Source organism: Phalacrocorax carbo, unplaced genomic scaffold (assembly GCF_963921805.1).
Source record: "Phalacrocorax carbo unplaced genomic scaffold, bPhaCar2.1 SCAFFOLD_69, whole genome shotgun sequence".
NCBI classification, from domain to species: Eukaryota; Metazoa; Chordata; class Aves; order Suliformes; family Phalacrocoracidae; genus Phalacrocorax; species Phalacrocorax carbo.
In genome coordinates, this window is record NW_026990521.1 from 273,065 (window position 1) to 297,386 (window position 24,322).

The window sequence follows — 24,322 nt, forward strand, 5'->3', positions numbered from 1 at the left end:
CACCGCTGCCCGAACTCACCCACCAGCGCTCTCCGGCCCCCGGCTACGGCCGCGCTGCTCTCTCAGGCGGCTGCCGCAGACGAGGATCGGGAGCCGCCAGGCCTCCAGGAGTCCCGAGGGGATGCCGGCCACCGCAGGGGATGGCTGCCTGCGGCCGGACTGCCGCGGCGCTCCCCGCCCAGCTCCGAGCAGTCTCCGCCGGCCACGGGCTTCCCACGCCGGGCCGCAGAGGGGCCCCGGCACCGCAAAGAGACCCCTCGCGACCCGGCCGCCCCACGCACCTCTCCCACCTCCGCTCCGCCGCGCACGCGCCACCGGAAGCCCGGGCCCCGCGGGGCGGCCCTTAGAGGGCGGCCGGAAGGACCGGCCCCCACCGGCCCCGCCCCCGCGCCGGACCGCCCCCGCGCCCAGCCGGTGAGCGCCAGCGCCCCCTGCTGGCCGGGCCGCGCTCAGCTCGCGAGGGCGCCGAGGGCCGGGCGGGGCGGGACGCGCCGGCTCGGGGCCGGCTCCTTTCGGGGCGAGCGGGCGAGCGAGAGACCCCTGCGGGCCCCGGTCACGGCCGGGCAGAGCCGCGCGCCCTCCGGGAGCGGCTGAACGGGGCTGCCGCTCGTGACACGTACCGAGCCGTCCGCGACGGGAGCGAGCAGAGGAGGAAGGGGCCGGCGGCCGCGGGGCCCTGCCCGCAGGCACGGGGGGGGGGGTGCGGGCTGGGGCCCGTGGGGCCGCCCTGCTGGGCCGCTGCCCTGCGCCGCACCGCGCTGGGGGCTGGGGCCCGACCGGCGCCGGGGGACCGGGGGCAGCCACGAGCAGGGGGCCTGAGCTTAGCCACGGCCTGCAAAACACCCCGCAGCGTGAGACGCTGCGAGGCCAAGGTGGTCCTTGGCAATGGGGGCGCCTGGGCTCGGCCTCCGCCGTACCCGTCCTGGGTCTGCGTGGCGTTCCAGGGGAACGGTGTTCTCCTTGTGCGGAAGGTGGGCTGGCCGTTCGGCCGTGCCCCGGCCGTTACCGATACTGCCAGAGGCGCTCGCACGCTCTGGCCCGTTACTGCTGCGGTACCGCGCCGTAGCCGAAAGAAGAGGTGTTGTGTTTTCTCACAAAAAAGCCTCCTACGGTCAGTGGAAGAAATAACCTCCTTCCGTGGCACTGACTCTTTTCGTCCAGTCCATAGCCGGCTTTCGGCTTTTGTCTTTACAGCATTCAGTTTGCTTTCTGCCAAGCTTTCTACCTGCTGTGAAACATTTGGATGGTTTTTTCTTGTTGCTTTTTTTCCCCCCTACTTGCTCCACAGCTCCCACACCAACCACCCAGCGCGGCTCGCCTTTCAGCCCCCAGACCCAGGAGCCTTGCCCTGGGACGGCCCGTACATGTCAGCAGAGTTGTTCCAGCTCTCACCCTGTCCCTACCCAGCTGAGGACGTCTGTGTCCGTGGCAGACACCCAGACACTGCCCCTGCAGCGTGGCAGTCCCCTGCCCCGTCAGTGAAAACTGCGGCAATATCGGCTAAGTTTAAAAGCGTCGGCAGGAGGTGCAGGATACGTAAATAAAGCGGCGGTTGGCTGCCGGGTATGGGTGCGATATAAATACATTTTGTTTACAGGCCTTCGTGCCTATTCAGCGTTGAACGGCACCGCAGCCCACCCACCCCGGGGCTCACGGGGCTCGGAGAAGGGTCTCTCCAAGGGCACAACCTAAGGCAGCGCAGGAAGCCCAGCTGCCACGCTCCCAGTCGCTACGGGACGCTTGCTTACAGCTACACCGACGAGGGTGCGGATGAGGCTGGAACTAGCAGAAATGCTGACTCTTCTGGCCTTTTATTTGCGGAAGGCACAGCGCGCGAGCCTCGGCGGCTCACAGGAGAAGCGTGCGGCGCTGCCGGACTCTCATTCTCAGCTCACGTACTACTGCCAAAGCTCCTGCCCTGTGCTGTGCCAGATGCCGGCTGGCGTGAGCACCTGGGCTCCTGAGGGACCCCCTTGTCCTGAGAGCCAGAGGTACTCGCTTCCCTTTGCATGAGGCCTGTAGGAGATAGACCCTGCAATTTAAAAAATCTGTATCAAACGTGGCAGACTCAAAGGGGGGCATTTTAAAAAAGGCAGGTTTGTTTTCTTTTTTAACTTTACGATCTACAGCCTAGCAAAGAGCTCCCTTTCAGTGTCAGTCGCTTGGCCTTCTCCCCTACTGACGAGGTCCCAGCCTCCCGGTGAGATCTCGCTGGAGATATTCTCAGTTTCCCTCAGGTACGGGGCTGCCCTGGCCCGAGGCCAGCGAAGAAGCTGACTTTGCCCGTGCCTGAATCAGCAACACGTCCAGCAGGCGACTTGCAGAGCCCAGGGAACCCTCGTAAAGAGGTCTGGGGGTGGGCCGCGCCACATCTGCGGCATCGGCCATGGGAAAGGACCGGCGCAGTAAAGCAGGTGGGTGAAACCGCGGTCCGCGCCAGTACGTGCTGCTGCCTGGGGCATGGCTTTGCTGCGGGTCAAGTCAGATGCTCTCTGTAAGAGTCAGTCAGGACAAAGGCCGCAGCAGATGTCTTTTCTGCTCATTTTAACAAAGGCTGGACGGAGCCCATAGAGGAAGGCACTACGCGTCTTGCTGGGTCTGTTTGCCTGCCTTCTCGTAAGCCGTCGCGGAAACTTGCACGAGCAAAGCCTGTGCAAGCTGATGACAGCCACGCACGGTTGAAGAGGGAGCAGACGGTGAGAGCAGAGGTGCGCGCTCAGGCTGTGCGCTGGAAGCTAATGCTAATGCTGCAAAATAAAGAGTGGATTTTCTTTTTTGGGTTTAGGTGAGCGCTAAACATGACATGTGCGTGTGTGCGTGTGTCTCTCGCAGGTTTTTGTCATACACCCCACCCCCCCGCCCCAAAAAAACCACCCGCACATGCCACGCGTTAAACAGTGGTTTTCCATTGTACTTAGACGTGCTTACATAGGTGTGTTGGTTTTTTCTTTTTTAATGCAGAAACAGCAATACGATAGATTTAATACAGCTAGCAATTAGATGGGTGTAGCTTTAGAGCGTCGGCTGTTTACAAAGCAACTGCACACCTTCTTTAACTCACAGTTTAAACAGGTAAACTTGCAGTGCATCACACGTGCTTTGTACAGTCACGGTCCACACGGCAGGCCAGATGCTTCACCCTGCCTTGTCCTTGTTCCCCCGACTCCGACGGGACCGCCGAGGCCATCCTGGGGACAGCGCCGCTTTCTAGCAGCTGGGTTGCTTGCCTGGACGCCCCACAGACAAACAGTCATTTCCCCGCTGAACCTCTTCTCAAATATTTTCCTAGCCCTGCAGGCCCCAGGTCCTTTGGTTCATATTTCCTTTTTTCCGGGCTTGATGCACAGGACCGACGATTTCCAGAAATAGAAACAGAGGCTGATTCAGTCCAGGCTAAACATTCTCTGACCTAAACCAAACTGCCTTCGAAGAGATAGCTGTACTGTAGGCACCACCTCGGGAACAGAAGTTGCCCTGTCATTAAAAAAAAAAAAAAGAAGAAAAACAAGGCATTTCAGGCTGAGGAGGCTGAACGGTGTGCTGGGGGCAGTGGGGGGTTGGAAAGAAACAGTTCAGACGATTAGAGTGAGCTTAGCGTTGCAAAGCGTGCCATTATTTTTAATTCGGCAGTCAGAAGAAAATAGATTCTGACACTGATTTCCTGTGTGCTGCGGGAGTTCTCTCCTCAGCATTCCTGTGCACCATTTTACTTTTGTGTCCCGTCCGCTTCGCTTTTGTGCTGTAGCTCTCCGGTTCTAGCTACGCTTCCCACCACCCCCATTACGCTTTGACAAGCCCAGCTCTCACTGTGCTTCCCTTCCCTTCCCTTCCCTTCCCTTCCCGTATGCGCGTGCAGGGAAAAGCCCGCGCGTCTGCCACTACAGGACACGCTCTGGGGGGCAGGAGAGATGACGACGCTCCCTGACAGAGGACACAGCTGAGGGGCGGTCCGCCGGGGCTGGGGAGATGGCAGCACCTTCCCTCAGCTGCCCCATCCGAGCACAGGTGCAGGTGAGCACTGAGGAGAGACAAGCAGGCAGGAGCCGCAGAGCGAGAGAGAAAATAAAATTCACGGGTGGGTGCTACTTGCGTCTCATTTTTAGCGCAAGACATTAATTCTCAGCACATTCTTGGAGCTGCCCCTTTGGGACTCACGGAGAAGAGGGAGGTTGGCCACGCGGTGCAGCCCAGCTCTGCTTCCCCTAAATGGTTTTACTGTTCAGGTGTTGCCCTAATCTGGCCGGTACCCCCGCAAAGAGTTTGGGATTTCTGCTGCCTCTCCGGGCCAGCCACAGACCCTGACTTCATCGCAGCGAATGACCCTGCACTCGTCAGAGCGGTTGCCGAGTCACATCCCGCTGCCTTCCCTGCAGAACTGGAGACCCTTTTTCAGCCCTTGCCCCCTCTTCTCTCAGCTCGTCGCCCGTCCCTTTACCAGTGCCGGCACCGATCCTGCCTCCAGCTCGCCCTGTCCCCACCTGCGAGCGCCCAACAGGAGCTAAATGTCTCCTCAAGGATGCACGGAAGAGACGCGCAGGTAACCCAGCACAGACCCCCTGCAAACATCTTCTTTCCATTTGCTTTCCTCTCCTGACACGAAGGGATGACTTAGGAAAAGCGTACTGCTCGCATTTCACCTGCACCGCTTCTACTTTCACTCTCGCTCTCCTTGGCAGTAATTAATAGCGGTGGCGGGGGGGGCTGGGGCATTCCCCCAAAGCGGCTGCGGTTACATCCGGGCGGTTGTGGCACTCCATTAGCTTTGTAATTTTTAAATCTAAATCTTCTGGAATTGTTAGTTCTGGTCAGGAATCACCCGTACCTGCAAATTTTCTTAATAGCTACGCTTGAACCCAGCCACTGTTTAACAGCTCACCTTTATTTCTCTTCATTTAAGAACCCAAAGCTTCGTTTACTGCTTGGGTTGGAAGCAGGAGCTGTCGCTGCCTCCGAACTTTCTAACAGCCCTGTTACAATTTCAGTACTACCCGCTCCCAATTTAGCTTTCCGGGTCGATTTTCATTCTAGATTCTAAAATTTCCTTATTTTGTTTCTGATCAGGAGTCATTAATGCCTGCAGTTGATTTAATAACGGCTGCATTTAGATTGAGCTATTAATGACTCGCAACTCTATTTATGGCATAAAAAAGGGCTGCCTTTATATTTTTTTTAATTACAGATTAGGAATAATGACTGCCTGGTTTGTTCAGTAATAGCTGCGATTAAATTGAGTCACGACTCCTCCCTAAATAATATGTGTTTATTTGCACTCCTACAATTTAACCTCCCCTTCACCGGTCAGGGGCACCGACAAGTGCCCGCGCGTACCTCCGCGCCCCCTGCGCCGGCTCCCCAGGGAGCAGCCTCGTACCCTGACCAGAGTCTGCAGCGGCCCGTTGTCGGCCCAGCTCCTCGCCCTCGAGCGGCGGATCCGCTGCTGCCCAGAGGGGACGGAAATGGCGCGGGGTAAATGATAATGTGAAATGATAAACGAATAAAATGATCTCACAAGGGGGAAGAAAACCAGCAAAGCAAAAACCAAACCCCAAACAGAACACCATACCACTAAACCGCCTCACCGCCCCCTCAGCGCCCAAAACAGCATCCCGGGAGAAAAAAAGCAAAGCAGGCCACAAGGGACCTTTCTAGTACAGCTGCTGCCAAAGAGCGCCAAGCTCTGGAAGCCTTACCTCAGGCAACGCCTCCGCTTCTCTAAACGCCAGAGCACGCCTGCCCGGGGGGCTGAGACAGCCCCAGAGCTGCGACCGCCCGAGGGAACACGGGAGCCCCGGCGCCAGAGGAGCCCGGGGGCAGCGAGAGCTGCCCGAGCCCCGGCTGGGGCTCTTCGACCCCCGGGCCCCGCCCCCGCCCTTCCCACAGCGCCCCGCGAAAGGGGCGGGCCGAGCCCCCCGAGGGGTGAAGGCCCCGGGAGCCGTACGGGAGCCGCCTGGAGCTCCCGGCGCGGGAGGGGGGGGGGAGAGAAAACACCCAAACCGAGCCCCCCCCCGAGCGGAGCAAACACAGGCTCGGGCCGTTGCCGGGGGGCGGGGCCTGTCGCTAAGGGGAGAGAGCCGGCACCGCCCCCCGGGCCGTTGCCGGGGGGCGGGGCCTGTCGCTAAGGGGAGAGAGCCGGCACCGCCCCCCGGGCCGTTGCCAGGGGGTGGGGCCTGTCGCTAAGGGGAGAGAGCCGGCACCGCCCCCCGGGCCGTTGCCAGGGGGCGGGGCCTGTCGCTAAGGGGAGAGAGCCGGCACCGCCCCCCGGGCTGTTGCCAGGGGGCGGGGCCTGTCGCTAAGGGGAGAGAGCCGGCACCGCCCCCCGGGCCGTTGCCAGGGGGCGGGGCCTGTCGCTAAGGGGAGAGAGCCGGCACCGCCCCCGGGCCGTTGCCAGGGGGCGGGGCCTGTCGCTAAGGGGAGAGAGCTGGCACCGCCCCCCGGGCCGTTGCCAGGGGGCGGGGCCTGTCGCTAAGGGGAGAGAGCCGGCACCGCCCCCCGGGCCGTTGCCAGGGGGCGGGGCCTGTCGCTAAGGGGAGAGAGCCGGCACCGCCCCCCGGGCCGTTGCCAGGGGGCGGGGCCTGTCGCTAAGGGGACAGAGCCGGCACCGCCCCCCGGGCCGTTGCCAGGGGGCGGGGCCTGTCGCTAAGGGGACAGAGCCGGCACCGCCCCCCGGGCCGTTGCCAGGGGGCGGGGCCTGTCGCTAAGGGGACAGAGCCGGCACCGCCCCCCGGGCCGTTGCCAGGGGGCGGGGCCTGTCGCTAAGGGGACAGAGCCGGCACCGCCCCCCGGGCCGTTGCCAGGGGGCGGGGCCTGTCGCTAAGGGGACAGAGCCGGCACCGCCCCCCGGGCCGTTGCCAGGGGGCGGGGCCTGTCGCTAAGGGGACAGAGCCGGCACCGCCCCCCGGGCCGTTGCCAGGGGGCGGGGCCTGTCGCTAAGGGGACAGAGCCGGCACCGCCCCCCGGGCCGTTGCCAGGGGGCGGGGCCTGTCGCTAAGGGGACAGAGCCGGCACCGCCCCCCGGGCCGTTGCCAGGGGGCGGGGCCTGTCGCTAAGGGGAGAGAGCCGGCACCGCCCCCCGGGCCGTTGCCAGGGGGCGGGGCCTGTCGCTAAGGGGAGAGAGCCGGCACCGCCCCCCGGGCCGTTGCCAGGGGGCGGGGCCTGTCGCTAAGGGGAGAGAGCCGGCACCGCCCCCCGGGCCGTTGCCAGGGGGCTGGGCCTGTCGCTAAGGGGAGAGAGCCGGCACCGCCCCCCGGGCCGTTGCCAGGGGGCGGGGCCTGTCGCTAAGGGGAGAGAGCCGGCACCGCCCCCCGGGCCGTTGCCAGGGGGCGGGGCCTGTCGCTAAGGGGAGAGAGCCGGCACCGCCCCCCGGGCCGTTGCCAGGGGGCGGGGCCTGTCGCTAAGGTGGGTGGGGCCAGGTGGGTCAGCCATCAGACCGCCTGCCCGCCCATCGCCGGGGGCGGGGCCCGTTGCTAAGAGCGTGGCGAGGAGTATCAGCACCACCCTCACCGGGCTATCGCAAGGGGTCAACACCTGTCGCTAAGGGCTGTGGTACACGGCTCCAGCCCCCACGGTGCCGTCACCAGGTAGCGGGGGGGGGTGTCACTAAGTGGCGTGGAGAAGTGAGCGCGGCGAAGTGTCGCTCCAGCCCGTGCACGGCTGCTGGCTGCAGTACCGCGGTTTGGCCGCACGGTGGCGGCAGAGAGCAGAAAAGGGCGCCACTGCGCATGCGCGGCTGCCCGCCTGCAGTACCGCGCCTTGGTCGCACGATGGCGGTAGAGAGCTAAAATGGCGCCACTGCGCATGCGCGGCTCCCCGCCAGCAGTACCGCGCCTTGGTCGCACGGTGGCGGCAGAGAGCAGAAAAGGGCGCCACTGCGCATGCGCGGCTGCCCGGCTGCAGTATCGCGGTTTGGCCGCACGGTGGCGGCAGAGAGCAGAAAAGGGCGCCACTGCGCATGCGCGGCCGCCCGCCTGCAGTACCAGCATCTGCTTGCACGGCAACAGCAGCGGCCAGAGGAAAACTTCCCCCTCGGGAACGGGCGGCTTCCCGTCTGCCGTACCCGGTTTTGATCGACCGGTGACTGCCGCGAACGGATATGGGGCGGGTGGAAATCTCTACCAGGGTAGCGGAGCTCCCGCCTGCAGTCCCGGGGTTCGGTCGCTCGGTGAAAGCAGCGCGCAGAAAACAACAGGTGGCCAGTGCGCATGCGCGGCTGCCCGCCTGCAGTACCGCGGTTTGGCCGCACGGTGGCGGCAGAGAGCAGAAAAGGGCGCCACTGCGCATGCGCGGCTGCCCGCCTGCAGTACCGCGCCTTGGTCGCACGATGGCGGTAGAGAGCTAAAATGGCGCCACTGCGCATGCGCGGCTCCCCGCCAGCAGTACCGCGCCTTGGTCGCACGGTGGCGGCAGAGAGCAGAAAAGGGCGCCACTGCGCATGCGCGGCTGCCCGGCTGCAGTACCGCGGTTTGGCCGCACGGTGGCGGCAGAGAGCAGAAAAGGGCGCCACTGCGCATGCGCGGCTGCCCGCCTGCAGTACCGCGCCTTGGTCGCACGATGGCGGTAGAGAGCTAAAATGGCGCCACTGCGCATGCGCGGCTCCCCGCCAGCAGTACCGCGCCTTGGTCGCACGGTGGCGGCAGAGAGCAGAAAAGGGCGCCACTGCGCATGCGCGGCCGCCCGCCTGCAGTACCAGCATCTGCTTGCACGGCAACAGCAGCGGCCAGAGGAAAACTTCACCCTCGGGAACGGGCGGCTTCCCGTCTGCCGTACCCGGTTTTGATCGACCGGTGACTGCCGCGATCGGATAAGGGGCGGGTGGAAATCTCTACCAGGGTAGCGGAGCTCCCGCCTGCAGTCCCGGGGTTCGGTCGCTCGGTGAAAGCAGCGCGCAGAAAACAACAGGTGGCCACTGCGCATGCGCGGCTGCCCGCCTGCAGTACCGCGGTTTGGCCGCACGGTGGCGGCAGAGAGCAGAAAAAGGCGCCACTGCGCATGCGCGGCTGCCCGCCTGCAGTACCGCGGTTTGGCCGCACGGTGGCGGCAGAGAGCAGAAACGGGCGCCACTGCGCATGCGCGGCTGCCCGCCTGCAGTACCGCGCCTTGGTCGCACGGTGGCAGCAGAGAGCAGCAAAGGCGCCACTGCGCATGCGCACTGTCCTCCCGCCTGCCCCACTCGCCCCCACCCCACGCCCGAGGGAGGAGAAGCAGCACAAACCACCTGGGGAAAAAGGTCCCCTTTCCCACCCCCACACCCCCCCCGGAGTAAGCCCCATCAGTTGCTGTAGGCCTGCGGCATCAGGGCTGGGACAGGGAGAGCAGCAAGTCAACACGTCCTGGAGGGTTAAAGAAGAAAATCCATCAGGGGAACACAGCTGCCCTTCTGAAGGCAGGCTGCCCGGGGTGAGGGGGGCAGCTGTGCGTCGGGGCACAGGGCAGCCAGGCAGACCAGATGCCAGCGGCTGCCCTGCAAAGGAGTTGTGCGCTGCTGAGCCTTGGGCTTCGTTGGCTTGGCAGCGCCTCGCCTCGCCACTGCTCATCCTGCGTAAGCACGAGGCTTCAGCGAGCACAGAACAGGAGGCCAGGGGAAGCGGGGGGGAGGAATGTCACCGGGGAAAAAAAGTCATGCAGGGGGGCCATCTCAGGGGACAGCGTCTGGGAGGGCACAGACACACGCAGAGGGAGGGCGGGGGAGGAGGCGGACACTGCCGGACAGGGGCATGTCTGGGCAGACACGCCATGGGGAACATGCATGGGGATGACTGACACCAGGGGGGTCCCCCCAGGATAATCCACAATGGGCAACTCACCTGGGCTCACCTGCAGCAGATGATCCGCTCCAGATAACCGACCCACTCCGGAGAATCCATTCCGGATAAGCCCCAGCAATGCCCCTCAAACTGCTGCTGTTTCACCCCAAATTTTCCCCAATTTGGGGTTTTTGGGGCGGTCGTTTGGTGGTGGTGATTTCTGTTTGGATGGCTTGGCTTTTTTTGTTGTTGGGGGTTTTGGGGGTTTTACCTTATGGAAAAGCAAAAAAAGCCAAAGGAACAAAGTTGGGATTGCTTTTCCAAACGGTTCACTTCTGGGTCTCTTTGGCCCTTTCCACAACAAAGAAATCGGTGATTTTTGCTCCTGGTTTTGTGCATGAGAATGGTTAGTGGGGTTCCAACCCATCCAACCCCCCACCGCTTTTTTTCCCCCCCCCTTCCTTTCCAGCTGCACAAACCCAGCAGGAGTGGGCTTTCCCAGGAGCCCCCAATTGTTTTCTTTCCCCCAAACCTGTTTGGGTGTTTTGCCTGTTTGGGGTTTTTCACCCCCCATTGCAGACCCAGACTTGGGGGCTTTGGGGTGTTTGTCTGCCCTGGCAGCAGCTCCCAGGCTGCCTGCGCAGCCCCAGAGGGGGAAGTCCCCATCTGGGAGAATCGGCCCCAAATCGGGATGGGAGAAGGAGAACGGGAAAGGGGCAGCATTTGAAAGCGCTTTTGTGTCTTCAGTTGATTGGGGGGTGGGGGTGGGGTGTGTGTCCAATTTTTAAATCCTCTCTATAAACATCTCTGTCAACATGGTTTCTTTGCATTTTAAAACCTTATATAGCATAGACATTTGCACTTGTGTGTCTGCTTACACATCCTTACAGAGTACATCTATAGTTTATATATACTATCTATTTTACATTTACATACAACACCTGTTTAGACTTAGCTATTAAATTTACACTTACACCTACTTAGGCTATTTACACTTACACAGCATATCTATTTACACATACCTGTTCAGACTTCCATATTAACACGTATATAAACCACCTATTTAGGCTAGCTATCTGCTTACTTACCCTTTGACACTTCAATCTTTTTCGACTTCTCTATTTAGACATCTACTTACAGTTATACCTAGGCTTATTTCACTCTATATAACCTCTATTTAGATTACACATCTGCTTAGACTATGTAACACACACTAAGCGTAGATGCTGGCTCTAGCCAGACTTTCTTCTGCTTTGAATTCCTTCATCTGTCCTTTTTCTTCATTTTAAACTCCTTTATTGTTTAATTTAGATATTTAGACAGTCGAGTTACTTTTGTGTTTTAAAACCCTGTATCTCGATGTAGAATTTTTGTATCCTGAAATACGTTATATAATATAGGAGAGAGAAGTTCTTATTTTATATATATTGACATGTAATATTAATTGATAGATGTATAAAGGGATTTTAAAATAAGAGGGTTTTGTAATAGCCCCCCTGAATTTTCAGGCATTTGGGGGCTGCAACCCCCCTTTTTGGGGGGGAACCCCTACATGACGCCCCCACTCACCTGTTCCTCTGACGCATTATCAGCTCCCCCAGTGACACCGGGGCGCCCCGCATGACATCATCACACCACCACCACCACCACCCCCCCCCCAATTTTATTCACCCCCAAGAAGGGCACTAAACAAGGGAATCTACTCCAAGCTGCAGCTCATTACTTTAATAGTGCCATTTACAAAGGTACACACACACACACCCCCACACCCCCCAGAAAAGGGGGAGCTCTGCTAAAATCTAAAAGGTGGGGCAGCCCCCCAAACAGCTGCAGCCCCCCCAGCCCCTGTCCACAGGCTAGCGGCCGCCCCACGGCGGAGCGGGAGCGTGCCAGAGGACGGTGTCACGTCTCTCTCGGGCTCTGCTCGGACATGTTCCCGCGCTGGGACGGGCTCCCCGGGGCGACAAACAGCCCCGGTCCCTGGGGGCCCCGACTCTCCCCACCAGGCAGCCCTCGCGGCCGCACCTGCGGGGCACCCGCTGGAGACAGAGCCGGGAGCCCCCAGGCAGAGGGATGGCCCCTTACCTTCACCACGCTTAACGACCGGCAGGCAAACCCGGGCCGGGGGGCATCTCTTGAGCATCACGAGACACTGAGAAGACATCTGAAAAACAGAAATCCCAAACTATATTTCAGCACGTGAATAAAATAGCACAGAAGAAAATGGAGGAACTCAGTCAGCACAAGGGATAGGAAGGAAATTGAGCCGCAGCAAGATTCTGGGCAAACGGGTCACGTCAAAACACAACACCTCCTTTAAAAGCTAGAGGGACTGGAACACTTGAAAACGGTATTAAGACTAACCGATACCATTTTGAACAGATTCTTCGCGTAACACTGAACGCCCTGGCTGGTGCTGGAAAACGTCTCATCCCTTCCTTACGGCACCGCTGCGGGGAGATAACCCCGTGAGGCTGCGGGGCAAAGTTGTACCGGAACCGGAACCTCCGCTTACAGATCCGCCGCAGCAGCTACAGCCCTCGCCCTGCCGCCGCACGTCTTGCTGCCTGGCTCCATGAAGCCTGAAGCGAAGCGTCAAACTTGAAAGAGTAACGTAAAAAATTAAGAATAAATCTCAGTAATGCACTTTGTGCTGAGAAGGCGGGCGCGTGTTTACGCACATCCAATATGAGCGTCTAGGCTCTGAAAGCTTTCCATTTTCCTTCTGCGTTCATTTAACTCACACAGCCGTTCACACCCGCCATAAGATTATCTATCTCCAAAATACACAGCAGCAACGTGACTGGGGGGTTTTGGCGTGTTATGGAGTCGGGAGGGACGTCCGCCCAGCTGCCCCGCCCAAGAGATGCTGCTGAACTGCCAGGGAAACGCGCATCGAAAGCGAGACTGAAATAAAATACTTAAGAGCGCTCCCTCAAAATACTGGTGGGAAAAAACCGCCCCCACCCCAACATTCAGTCGCCCCTCGTTAAAGGGGAGAAATAAAACATAGCAGCAAGGAGCTGGACAGAGAGAGATGAGGACAAACAAACAGCACGGGTCTACGTGACAGAGAACGTGGAATTAGAACACAGAGAGGGGGAGCTGGACAGAGAGGGGCCGAGAGAAAATCTAGACGGGCTACGGCGGGCAGAGGCAGGAATTAAAACCTAGGGACAGGGAGCTGGACAGAGGGAGACGGAGATCACAGGGAACAGCGGCGGGTGCAGGAAGAACAGGAATTCATGAATAGGAAAAGGGAGCTGGACAGAGAAGAACTCAGAAAGGCAAGAACAGTAGCAGGGTACAGAGCAGAGCAGACGAACTAAAAAGCGCGGCGGGAGCGTTGAGGCAGACAGAGAGAGATTAAGAAAAAAGTCACGGGCTACGTGGCAAAGCAGGAGGAACTCAGAAACGGGGATGGCAACCAAGGGAGAGTGAGCTGGTGAAGGATAACGGGTATTCAAAGTGAGGGACGGGGAGCTGGGAAAAGCGAGGCAGAGAAAAACAGAATCACAGAGAGAATCACACAAAGCCAAAAAAGAAGAAACTGAACAACAGGAACAGGTGTCACCAAAGCGATGAAATCAACCAACCAGAGACGGTGTTCCATTACGGGAACACGGAGCGTACGAATCAGCGCATCTGTCGATCTGCATTTTAGTCCCTAGGCGATCGTTAATGTCAGCAGAACAACAGACAACGTGCTTCTGTCAGAAACGGATGACAAAACGCGGTTTCGTGTAGCGGACTGAGAAAACTAGCCAAGACTGCCAAGATTAAGAGCCAAGAAGGTAAAAGGCAATTCTGGCAGGGGGAGATTGCGACCACCGACTCACGGACCACCACCGAGCCTGCGCAGCGATTTACATACGGAACGAGCAAGTTTGTACCGATCAGTAGACAGGACGATAATGAATATGTATGAATACGTAAAATTTTGATCTACAAATTCTACGGGAAAGGTGTGTGAGGTACGCACGCCAGGAGAAGCGATCCCCCGTGCATCTGGCGCCGTGAATAAAGAACGCCTGCTCTTTAATACTAGATTGGTGTTGAATAGATATTTCCGATTTTACCGTGTTTTTTGGTAACAGTTTTGGCACCCCAGATGGGAACCTGCTTTTGAATCTCGACGGATCCGCAGGACCGTGGGACCTGCAGCCAGCCCCAAGGAATTCTTGGGGAGAGCTTCCGATCCCCAGGCCAGAGAATTCTGAGAAAGATCCCCTGGACTGAAGTAAACAAGGCATTCGTTTACGAAGAAACTTAGGTAGAATAATATGTGGCGTTAGCTTCCCACATAGGATAGGATAGTGGGTTTGAGTCCCACAGGCCTGCCCGTAAGGCGCGGCAAAAGCCACGCAGGGTTGGGGCCAAGAGGTACCTCGGTTGGTAAGTCTCTGCTAGGCGAAAGCCTGTGGAGCGGGACCCGAGGGTAGGGGGGTCTTCAACAGGGGGTTGAAGTCTCCAGGGATATCTAGCAGGGGGCTACAGATCCCAGTGAGACCTCTAACGGGGGTTGGAGTCCCTCTGACTACTATTTGTGATAGTGCACTATCACAACTGCTAGTCGACTGGGAGATGGGAGCATTTCTGAGTAAGAAACCTATCCCACAGAGAACACCTTTGGGATGTACTTTGAAGCACTGGAAAGACATCGGGGGTGATGACCCACTAACTCGGAAACCATTAATTGAATATTGCAATCATTGGTGCCCAACGTATCAATTGGAAGGTGGGCACGAATGGCCAGAACAGGAGACATTGCAATATCATACCATCTTGCAATTAATGTTGTTTTGTAAAAAGGGAAGGCAAATGGGAAGAAGTGGCATATGTTGATTTGTTCTTTACACTGTGGAATCATCCAGAGTGGCAGAAACAGCGTGAGATATGTCCACAGGATTCTACGGCAATGTTTCTGAAAAGAGGAAAATGTGGTGAGAACTTGAAGTGTTGCTCTACTTGTGATACTGGATACTTCACTTGATGGAACTGACAAGAAAATAGTATTGAATACAGCCAGAAGGCAGGTGCAGGGAGCACATGCTAACAGGAATTTACAGAGAACAACGAATAAGAATTTTCCATCTACAAATCCCGAGTGGGACCCTAATCAGCCAGGACCCAGGGGAATGTTGACTAGATGTCAGAGACAGATGTTATTTGGAGTAAGACATGCAATGCCAAAAGCCATAAATTTTGACCCATTTATTAAGTGAGACAAGAATTAAAGGAGTCCCCCCCTTCAGCCTTTATGGAAAGGCTGAAGGTGACCACCAGAAAATATACTCATTTGAACCCAGAAAAACACAGAAAAAGCAATTCAGTTGGTCTCTATATTCATAAGACAATCAGCCCCAGATTGGGGGGGGTGGGGGGGGGGAGTAAAAAAACCTTCAGAAACTAGAAGAACCTGAATCCAGAGATCTGGGTAAAATGCTTGAAGTAGCTTGGCATGAAGGAGACCAGAGGAATCAACCCTAGCTGAACACCTGGTTACACTGAAGCTAGGGAATGAAGAAATAGAATTTTTGGTAGATACGGGAGCCACTTCTTTGGTATTGAATACACGTAAAGAGAAAGTTGATCATAAACCAGTAGGTGTTGTTAGTGCGACAGGGCAAAGAAAAATTAGCCTTTCTTAGAGCCATTAAAGTTTAAATTGGAGAAGCAATGGGCAACTCACCAGTTTCTGTATATGCCTGAATGTCCACTGCCTCTGTTATGATGAGATCTATTAAGTAAATTAGATGCTCAAGTAACTTTTAAAGATGGAGAGATTAAATTACTAATACCAGAACAGAATCAAAAGCCACAGAGGCGAGAGCGTTTATGTTACAGGATTCCTCCAGGGAGGAACAGGTTCCCGAAGAAGTGGAAAACGTAGTAATTCCTTTGGTTTGAGCGAGCGGAGCTCCGGAGCGACCTAAGCGGGCAGAGCCGGTAAAAGTAACCTTAAAGCCTGGAGCCAAGCCGGTAAGGCAAAAACAATACCGTATTAAGCGAGAGGCTCGAAAAGGATTAGAGAAGTTAATTATAAATTTTTTTCAGAATATGAGCTCTTAATAGAATGTGAATCAGAATATAGTACTCCTGTGCCGCCAGTAAAGAAATCTAGAGGCAAAGAGTATTAGCTGGTTCACGATTTAAGGGCTATATCTCAGGTGGTCCAAGATCTACATCCGGTAGTAGCTAATCCATACACTTTACTGACCTCTTTTAAAGGAGGAGCATAAATGGTTTACTGTACTAGATTTGAAGGATGCCTTCTTTTGCATACCTCCAGGCATAAAAAGTCAAAGCCTATTTGCTTTGGAATGGGAAAGCCCCACCACAGAATGAAAGACACAGCTAACATGGACCGTACTTCCACAAGGATTTAAAATTAGTCCTACGATATTTGGGACTCAGCTGGCAAGAAAAAAAATTAGAAATATAGAAATGTCTAGAAAAAACAGAACCCAGGGAGAGGCATATTGTTACAGAATGCAGACGACATTCTGATAGTGGCAGAAAGTAAAGAATAATGTTTTGAAATTTTTAAATTTTCTGGGCCAAGGAAGATGCGGAGTTTCCAGAAACAAAACCCAAATAGGAGAAGCAACAGCCATTTATTTAGGATTCGAAATATCTCAAAGACAAAGACAATTAGAAAGTGAAAAGAAAGAAACTATTTGTCAAATTCCCGAACCTTGCGGCCCGAAGGAACTGAGAGCTTTTCTGAAAATAGTGAAATAGCGTCAGCTCTGGATTCTGAACTACAGACTGTATGTAAAACCATTATACGAGGCACTGAAAGAATCAAAGGATAAATATTTAACCTGGACGCCCGGATGCCAAACGGCATTCAAAGAACTGAAAAGAGCCTCAGTGATGGCCCCTGCATTAGGCCTACCCGATTTCGCTAAACCTTTTGAGCTGTTTGTCCACGAAAGACAACATTTAGCCCTTGGAGTGCTGACACAGCGACTGGGAACCTGGAAGAGACCCGTGGGCTACTTCTCCAAACAACTCGACCACGTGAGTAAAAGATGGCCTGGATGTTTACGGGCAGTGGCAACAGCAGCGCTGCCGATCCAGGAAGCCCCAAAGTTAACAATGGGACAAAAGATGACAGTATGTGTCCCGCACATAGCGGTGACTGTTTTAGAACAAAAGGGGGGTCGTTGGCTATCCCTTAGCAGAATGTTGAAATATCAAGTTGTTCTGTTAGAACAAGACCATGTGGAATCGAAGACTACTGCTATACTGAATCCTGCTATGTTTTTAACAACAGAAAACCTTACGGACAATTTCGAACACAATCGCTTGCTAACTATTGAACAAGTCTATTCCAGCAGACCAGGCCTGAGACACAAACCTCTGGGAAAATCCTGATCTGGAGTTGTTTACAGATGGAAGCAGCTCTGGGCGAGAAGAGAATGGCCGGATATGCTGTCGTTATCACCGCCGAGGGAATGGAGTCAGGGGCGCTGCCTGCGAACACCTCAGCACAGAAAGCAGTATTGGTAGCGTTGAAGCGAGCTCTGCGAATGGCAGAAGGACGAAGGATAAATATCTAGACTGATTCCAAACATGCATTTGGTGTGATCCACGATCATGGAGCTACTGGGAAGGAAAAAGGACTGCCATCAGCCCAAGAATCATTGATACAGCATAAAGAAGACATTCTCCAACTTCCGGAAGACGTGCAGAAACCAAAAGAAGTGGCGGTAAAGCGTTGCAAAGCTCATCGATTCGGCCAGACGGCTGTAAACATAAGCAAACGATTGACAGATAAAGCTGCAAAGAGGACTGCAGAGCAAGGTATCCTTGCACTAGTACCAGTAAAACAGATCGGAATTCCAAAGTTGAAACCGAGATTATTATAATAAATTGGATGAGCAATTAGCAGAACAATTGGAAGCATCACAAAACACAGAGATGGTAGGTAACACCAGAAAAACAAGTAATAATAATAACAACCCCACAAGTTATGACAGAACTTGCAAAAGAAAAGCATGAGCAAACACATTAGGGTGTAGATGCTACGGTTTTGAGTTTAAAAGCATCTGTAGCGTGTGTAGGCATGACAAGAACAGTTAAACCCATGGTAGCTAAGTGTCCAATCTGTCCTAGAAATAATCCCCTGAACCAAAGGAAACCACCTTTAGGAGTAACAAAACAAAAAATTCTCCCGGAAATTATTAGCAAATTAAGTTTTCTGAGTTACCCAGACAAAATAGATATAGCAGTATTTGTTAGTGCTGATGGACAAGTTTTCTAGTTGGCCAGAAGCTTTCTCGTGCTGCACCAACAAAGCTAGAGTAGTAGTTAAGATGTTGCTGAAAGAAATAATACCAAGATTTAGAGTGCCAACAGGAATGTCCTCTGAGAGAGGACCACATTTTTTTGCAGAGGTAGTTCAACAAATTAATAAAATTTTGGGTATAAAATGGAACCTGCATATGCCCTAGAGACCACAATCAAGTGAAAATTTTGAGAAGATGAACCAAACACTGAACTGACATAGTGGAATATTATTGATCTAAGATGGAAGTATTGAGAAAATGATTATTTCAAAACTTCCAAAGGGGGGAAATGTAACCAAAGCGATGAAATCAACCAACCAGAGACGGTGTTCCATTACGGGAACACGGAGCGTACGAATCAGCGCATCTGTCGATCTGCATTTTAGTCCCTAGGCGATCGTTAATGTCAGCAGAACAACAGACAACGTGCTTCTGTCAGAAACGGATGACAAAACGCGGTTTCGTGTAGCGGACTGAGAAAACTAGCCAAGACTGCCAAGATTAAGAGCCAAGAAGGTAAAAGGCAATTCTGGCAGGGGGAGATTGCGACCACCGACTCACGGACCACCACCGAGCCTGCGCAGCGATTTACATACGGAACGAGCAAGTTTGTACCGATCAGTAGACAGGACGATAATGAATATGTATGAATACGTAAAATTTTGATCTACAAATTCTACGGGAAAGGTGTGTGAGGTACGCACGCCAGGAGGAGCGATCCCCCGTGCATCTGGCGCCGTGAATAAAGAACGCCTGCTCTTTAATACTAGATTGGTGTTGAATAGATATTTCCGATTTTACCGCGTTTTTCGGTAACACAGGGAGTCAGACCAAGAGAGCCAGAGAAAGACACAATACCGACAGGCTACAGGACAGAGCAGGAGGAATGAAAAAATAAAAACGGAGCCAGAGCCAGGCAGAGAGAGGCGGAGAAAGAACAAGTAGCCACAGGCTACAGGACAGAGAGAGGGAGGCCTGAAAAGACGGGGAGGCAGGGAGCCACTCAGAGCGAGATGGAGAAAGAAGGGGCGGGGGGGGGTGCAAAAAAAAAAAACTAAAAAAAATTTTGCAGCAGGTAAGGAAAGAGAGGGGGCCAGGGGAGAGACAGGGAGGGCCCAGGATGCACAAGAGAGGCAACGGGGCCCCAGTGGCCCAGGACTCACCGCGACTCTCGCTCTCAGCGCTGCTGGCACAATTTAGCCGTTCAGATGCTTCTTTCCCCTCCTCTCCGCCCTGCCTCTTCTGCAGCTCCAGACTCTAGGCCATCCTCCACCTGAAGAGAATACAAGGGTGTCTCACAGCTCTTACGAGATGAGGCTTCCTAGGCACGTAGCCTAGCTCGCTCGTGCCGGAGCTGGGGGCAGGAGCACGGGGCAAGTGGGGCCAGGGGAGGCTGAGGGGGAGCTCTGGTGAGCTGGGGAGTCGGCTATCTTCTGCACCCTGGGCAGGGGGAAAATGTCATCATCCTCCTCCTCCTTTCCCTCTTCCCTTCTATCAGCTCCCGGGTAACTCCTGGGGCTGCCCTCACCCGCTCGCCTTTAGCATACCAGAAGCCTGCCTCGGCAGGTCGTTTGAAGCTTCCCATCCCACCAGCCCCAGTAGTGCAGGCACACAAGGAGACACCCCGGCACCCACCAAAGGGGCTCGCTCACCTCGCCGGCAGCCCTAGGCCTCACCCGACACAGGGAATCGTGTCCGACACACCACCACGCTGCAGCAGGAGCGGAGGAGGCCTTTCCTTACCAGGAAGCAGCAACGAGCACGGCGGCATCACCTCGCAGGCACCGCAGCATCGCAGGGCTGTCACCTGCGGAGAGAGCAATGCGGATCACAGGGACGCCACCGCGCGTGCGCGGCTCCCGGGCTCAGTACCCAACTCTGGTCGCTGGGCAGCAGCATTATCTGAATTACTCTTCTCGATTAATACCATCCAGAAACCGTAACTTGGCTGCATCCACAGAGCTTCTATTCCTCTGCACCTTTCCCCCTCGCAGCCCCGGCAGCACCGTTCATTGCCTCTGCACCAAACAGCAAAGCGTCTCGAGCATTTCAGTCCTTTCCTCTCGACTGCTTAAAAAAATCTGGTGCTTGCTACTGTCCATGCCACTGCCCGCCCCCCCCATGCCCGAGGGAGGAGAAGCAGCACAGCAAACCTGGGGAACAAGGTTGGGTCCCCCACCCCCGCAGAATAAGCCCCAGGAACTGCTTGTAGGCATGTGGCATCAGGGTTGTGATAGGGTTTTGTTTTGGTTTTCTTTTTTTTCCCCTGCCTTCTTTACATAATGTAATAATTGGGGTTGCTTTTCCAAACTACTGAGTTCTGTGGGGACTTTTTGTGCTTTTACCCTACAAAAAATGGTCATTTTCACTTTCGGTTTTGTGCATGAGAATGGTTGGTGGGTGCTTTTAGGTGGTTGTTCCTTCCCCACCACCACCCTTTTTTTCCCTTTCCAGCTGCACAAATCCAGCTGAGTTGGCTTTCCCAGAAGCCCCAAGTTGTTTTCTTTCCACCAGAATTCTTCCTGTATTTTCACCCCCCATTGCAGACCCAGAGTCAGGGGGTTTGAGGTATTTTTGTGCCCAGGCAGCAGCTCCCAGGCTGCATAAGCAGCCCCACAGGGGGAAGTCCCCGTTTGAGGGAATCGGCCCCAAATTGGGATGGGAAAGTGAAGACAAGGGAAAAAAAAATCCTGAATAACCTGAAAAAGAACACCTACTCCAGCCCACCAAGCACCCGTCACCTTGCCTGACTCACCTCCAGGGCCCAGATCACGCTCGGCTCATCGCTTAGTGCCCTCAGATCACAAAAAAAAAAAAAAAGAGTAAAACCCATAATGGAGCCCTATAGCCATCAGTCACATCTTCCCTCCAGTACTACACACAGACTCACCTTCTTACAGCGCTCCCCTGGGCTCTCCTCCGTTGCCCTGCACGACTCATCCATCTGCACCTGGAAAAACAGTGTTACTGAACAAGTCACCTGGAGGCACAGCAACAGCTTAACCATTCCACAGCTCTTGCGCCCCCGTAGGAATACCATCTAGAGCCCAACTACAGCCTGCCGTTAAAGGAAATGCGTTAAATCAAACGTTAAGCCCTCGCACGTACAAGCCGGAACAGCAAACCCACGGCACGCTCGCGCACCCAGGGCGCAGCCCGACGGAGGTCCACGGGCACCTCGCCGGTCTGATGCGGAGCCGCCCAGCATCCCTGCGAGCACAGCTGCAGGCGCAACAGCAGTTTCACCTACACCCATCTCAGCGCGCAGCGCTTCTGAAGCTTTAAGCTGAAAGCCCTACCTTGACCCTTGGCCACACTAGAAGCGAGCCGTGGCTAGGACTCCACAGAAACACAGCAACACAAATTGCACACCCACAGCGGCGACAGCCTTGCAGCTATTTAGACCAGGAACAACAGAGAAAAGTAAAACAGCTTCATCACCCGCACAGGAAAAGCAGCAGACGGAGACAAAGGGTCAGCATTCACAGCCCTTACAGAACACAGGCGTTCTCTCTCCTTCCACTCCTAAACCCATCCCCACTTAGGTCTAAATATCGCAGCCCTGCTGGGGCAATATCGAGAGCGGGGAACAAGAGCCCTGCCGCCGGCCGTTTGTGCGGCAGGACACAAAAACAGAGGGACATGTTTTGCCACACACAACCCTGAATCTCCTGAAAATTTATGTTTACCAAAAATAGCCATTTGGAACATATTCCCAAAAACATTCGGCAATGAAACGCTTACGTGCTTGACACCCGCACATTTTTGGGGAACTTGCTATTTGCTTCCTGGTTTTGCTGGTCTTCCCTCAGAAGTTCTACCTGCAGCCAAGTTATTCCCACCCGCCCGACCGGTTCAAGCGTTCACCTTCCTGGTATTACCAGCACATTGACACAGGCGAGGAACTTAACTGCTCTTCTAAAACTATCCAAATGACAATCACAGCCCTGAAAGAGGAGTGGAAGAGAAGAAAAGGAGAGATCAGGCAGCAAAGATGCCCTGCAGGCTGCTGCCAGCCAACACTGCACTCTTTTGTTAAAGCCACCCCACCCCCCCAAACGCAAAAATAAACCCCATGACTTTGTGGAGTGCGGTTTTTTCTTCTTTTCAGCAGTCCTTCTGGAGCTCATCCCTGTCTCAGCATCTTGTCTTGTCAGAGCATGAAGATGCAGATGATCTGTATCCCGATGACATCTGCATGGGATGAATACATTTTCAGAAAACGCCCGACTGAGCCATTTGCCACAGTCACGAGACTCACGACATGACACACGAGGTGGGCCCAGAGTTTTAAGGCAAAAATACCTCCCCCGCCCCCCACCCGAGATCTTTCAGGCTCCAGACCTGCCATCTCCCCGCACCAAACCTCCCCGGCCAAAGGGTTTCAGGTGGCCCAAAACACAGTACACAGAAAATAAACGGGGAAAGCCCTACATTGTGCAAAAGCGAACGATGCCCGACCAGGGCTTCTCTGCGGGGCCCGGGCTGGGCACGGAGCCCCCCCCCGGCACGAGCACGGGCCCGGGGCCGGCACGGAGGAGCCAGCCCCCCCCCGGCACGAGCACGGGCCCGGCACGGAGGAGCCAGCCCCCCCCTCCCCCGCCCGGCCCCGGGCCCGGCACGGAGGAGCCAGCCCCCCCCTCCCCCGCCCGGCCCCGGGCCCGGCACGGAGGAGCCAGCCCCCCCCTCCCCCGCCCGGCCCCGGGCCCGGCACGGAGGAGCCAGCCCCCCCCTCCCCCGCCCGGCCCCGGGCCCGGCACGGAGGAGCCAGCCCCCCCCTCCCCCGCCCGGCCCCGGGCCCGGCACGGAGGAGCCAGCCCCCCCCTCCCCCGCCCGGCCCCGGGCCCGGCACGGAGGAGCCAGCCCCCCCCTCCCCCGCCCGGCCCCGGGCCCGGCACGGAGGAGCCAGCCCCCCCCTCCCCCGCCCGGCCCCGGGCCCGGCACGGAGGAGCCAGCCCCCCCCTCCCCCGCCCGGCCCCGGGCCCGGCACGGAGGAGCCAGCCCCCCCCTCCCCCGCCCGGCCCCGGGCCCGGCACGGAGGAGCCAGCCCCCCCCTCCCCCGCCCGGCCCCGGGCCCGGCACGGAGGAGCCAGCCCCCCCCTCCCCCGCCCGGCCCCGGGCCCGGCGCGGAGGAGCCAGCCCCCCCCTCACCCGCCCGGCCCCGGGCCCGGCGCGGAGGAGCCAGCCCCCCCCTCACCCGCCCGGCCCCGGGCCCGGCGCGGAGGAGCCAGCCCCCCCCTCCCCCGCCCGGCCCCGGGGCCGGCACGGAGGAGCCAGCCCCCCCCTCCCCCGCCCGGCCCCGGGCCCGGCACGGAGGAGCCAGCCCCCCCCTCCCCCGCCCGGCCCCGGGCCCGGCACGGAGGAGCCAGCCCCCCCCTCCCCCGCCCGGCCCCGGGCCCGGCACGGAGGAGCCAGCCCCCCCCTCCCCCGCCCGGCCCCGGGCCCGGCACGGAGGAGCCAGCCCCCCCCTCACCCGCCCGGCCCCGGGCCCGGCACGGAGGAGCCAGCCCCCGCCTCCCCCGTCCGGCCCCGGGCCCGGCACGGAGGAGCCAGCCCCCCCCTCACCCGCCCGGCCCCGGGCCCGGCACGGAGGAGCCAGCCCCCCCCTCACCCGCCCGGCCCCGGGCCCGGCGCGACGGAGGCGTCCCCCGCCCCGCCCGGCCCCGGGCCCGGCGCGACGGAGCTCCTCCCGCCCGGCACCGAGCCCGGCCCAGGCCCGGCGCGACGGAGCCCCCCCCGCCCGGCCCAGGGTCGGGCCCGCACGGAGCCCCCCCCACCCCCGGCCCACAAGGAGCCCCCACCGCTGCCCGAACTCACCCACCAGCGCTCTCCGGCCCCCGGCTACGGCCGCGCTGCTCTCTCAGGCGGCTGCCGCAGACGAGGATCGGGAGCCGCCAGGCCTCCAGGAGTCCCGAGGGGATGCCGGCCACCGCAGGGGATGGCTGCCTGCGGCCGGACCGCCGCGGCGCTCCCCGCCCAGCTCCGAGCAGGCTCCGCCGGCCACGGGCTTCCCACGCCGGGCCGCAGAGGGGCCCCGGCACCGCAAAGAGACCCCTCGCGACCCGGCCGCCCCACGCACCTCTCCCGCCTCCGCTCCGCCGCGCACGCGCCACCGGAAGCCCGGGCCCCGCGGGGCGGCCCTTAGAGGGCGGCCGGAAGGACCGGCCCCCACCGGCCCCGCCCCCGCGCCGGACCGCCCCCGCGCCCAGCCGGTGAGCGCCAGCGCCCCCTGCTGGCCGGGCCGCGCTCAGCTCGCGAGGGCGCCGAGGGCCGGGCGGGGCGGGA

General features: G+C 57.6%; 1 long non-coding RNA gene across 1 annotated transcript; it reads right to left on the minus strand.

Annotated features, from left to right (window-relative positions):
* Positions 1 to 19,607: 19,607 nt before the first annotated feature.
* LOC135311404 (uncharacterized) lies at positions 19,608 to 24,115 on the minus strand. The gene is made up of 3 exons (XR_010371048.1): positions 23,855 to 24,115; positions 20,928 to 20,987; positions 19,608 to 19,844 (listed from the first exon to the last, which is right to left on the minus strand). It is a non-coding gene; the product is annotated as an uncharacterized LOC135311404 (long non-coding RNA).
* Between the last annotated feature and the right edge of the window lie 207 nt (positions 24,116 to 24,322).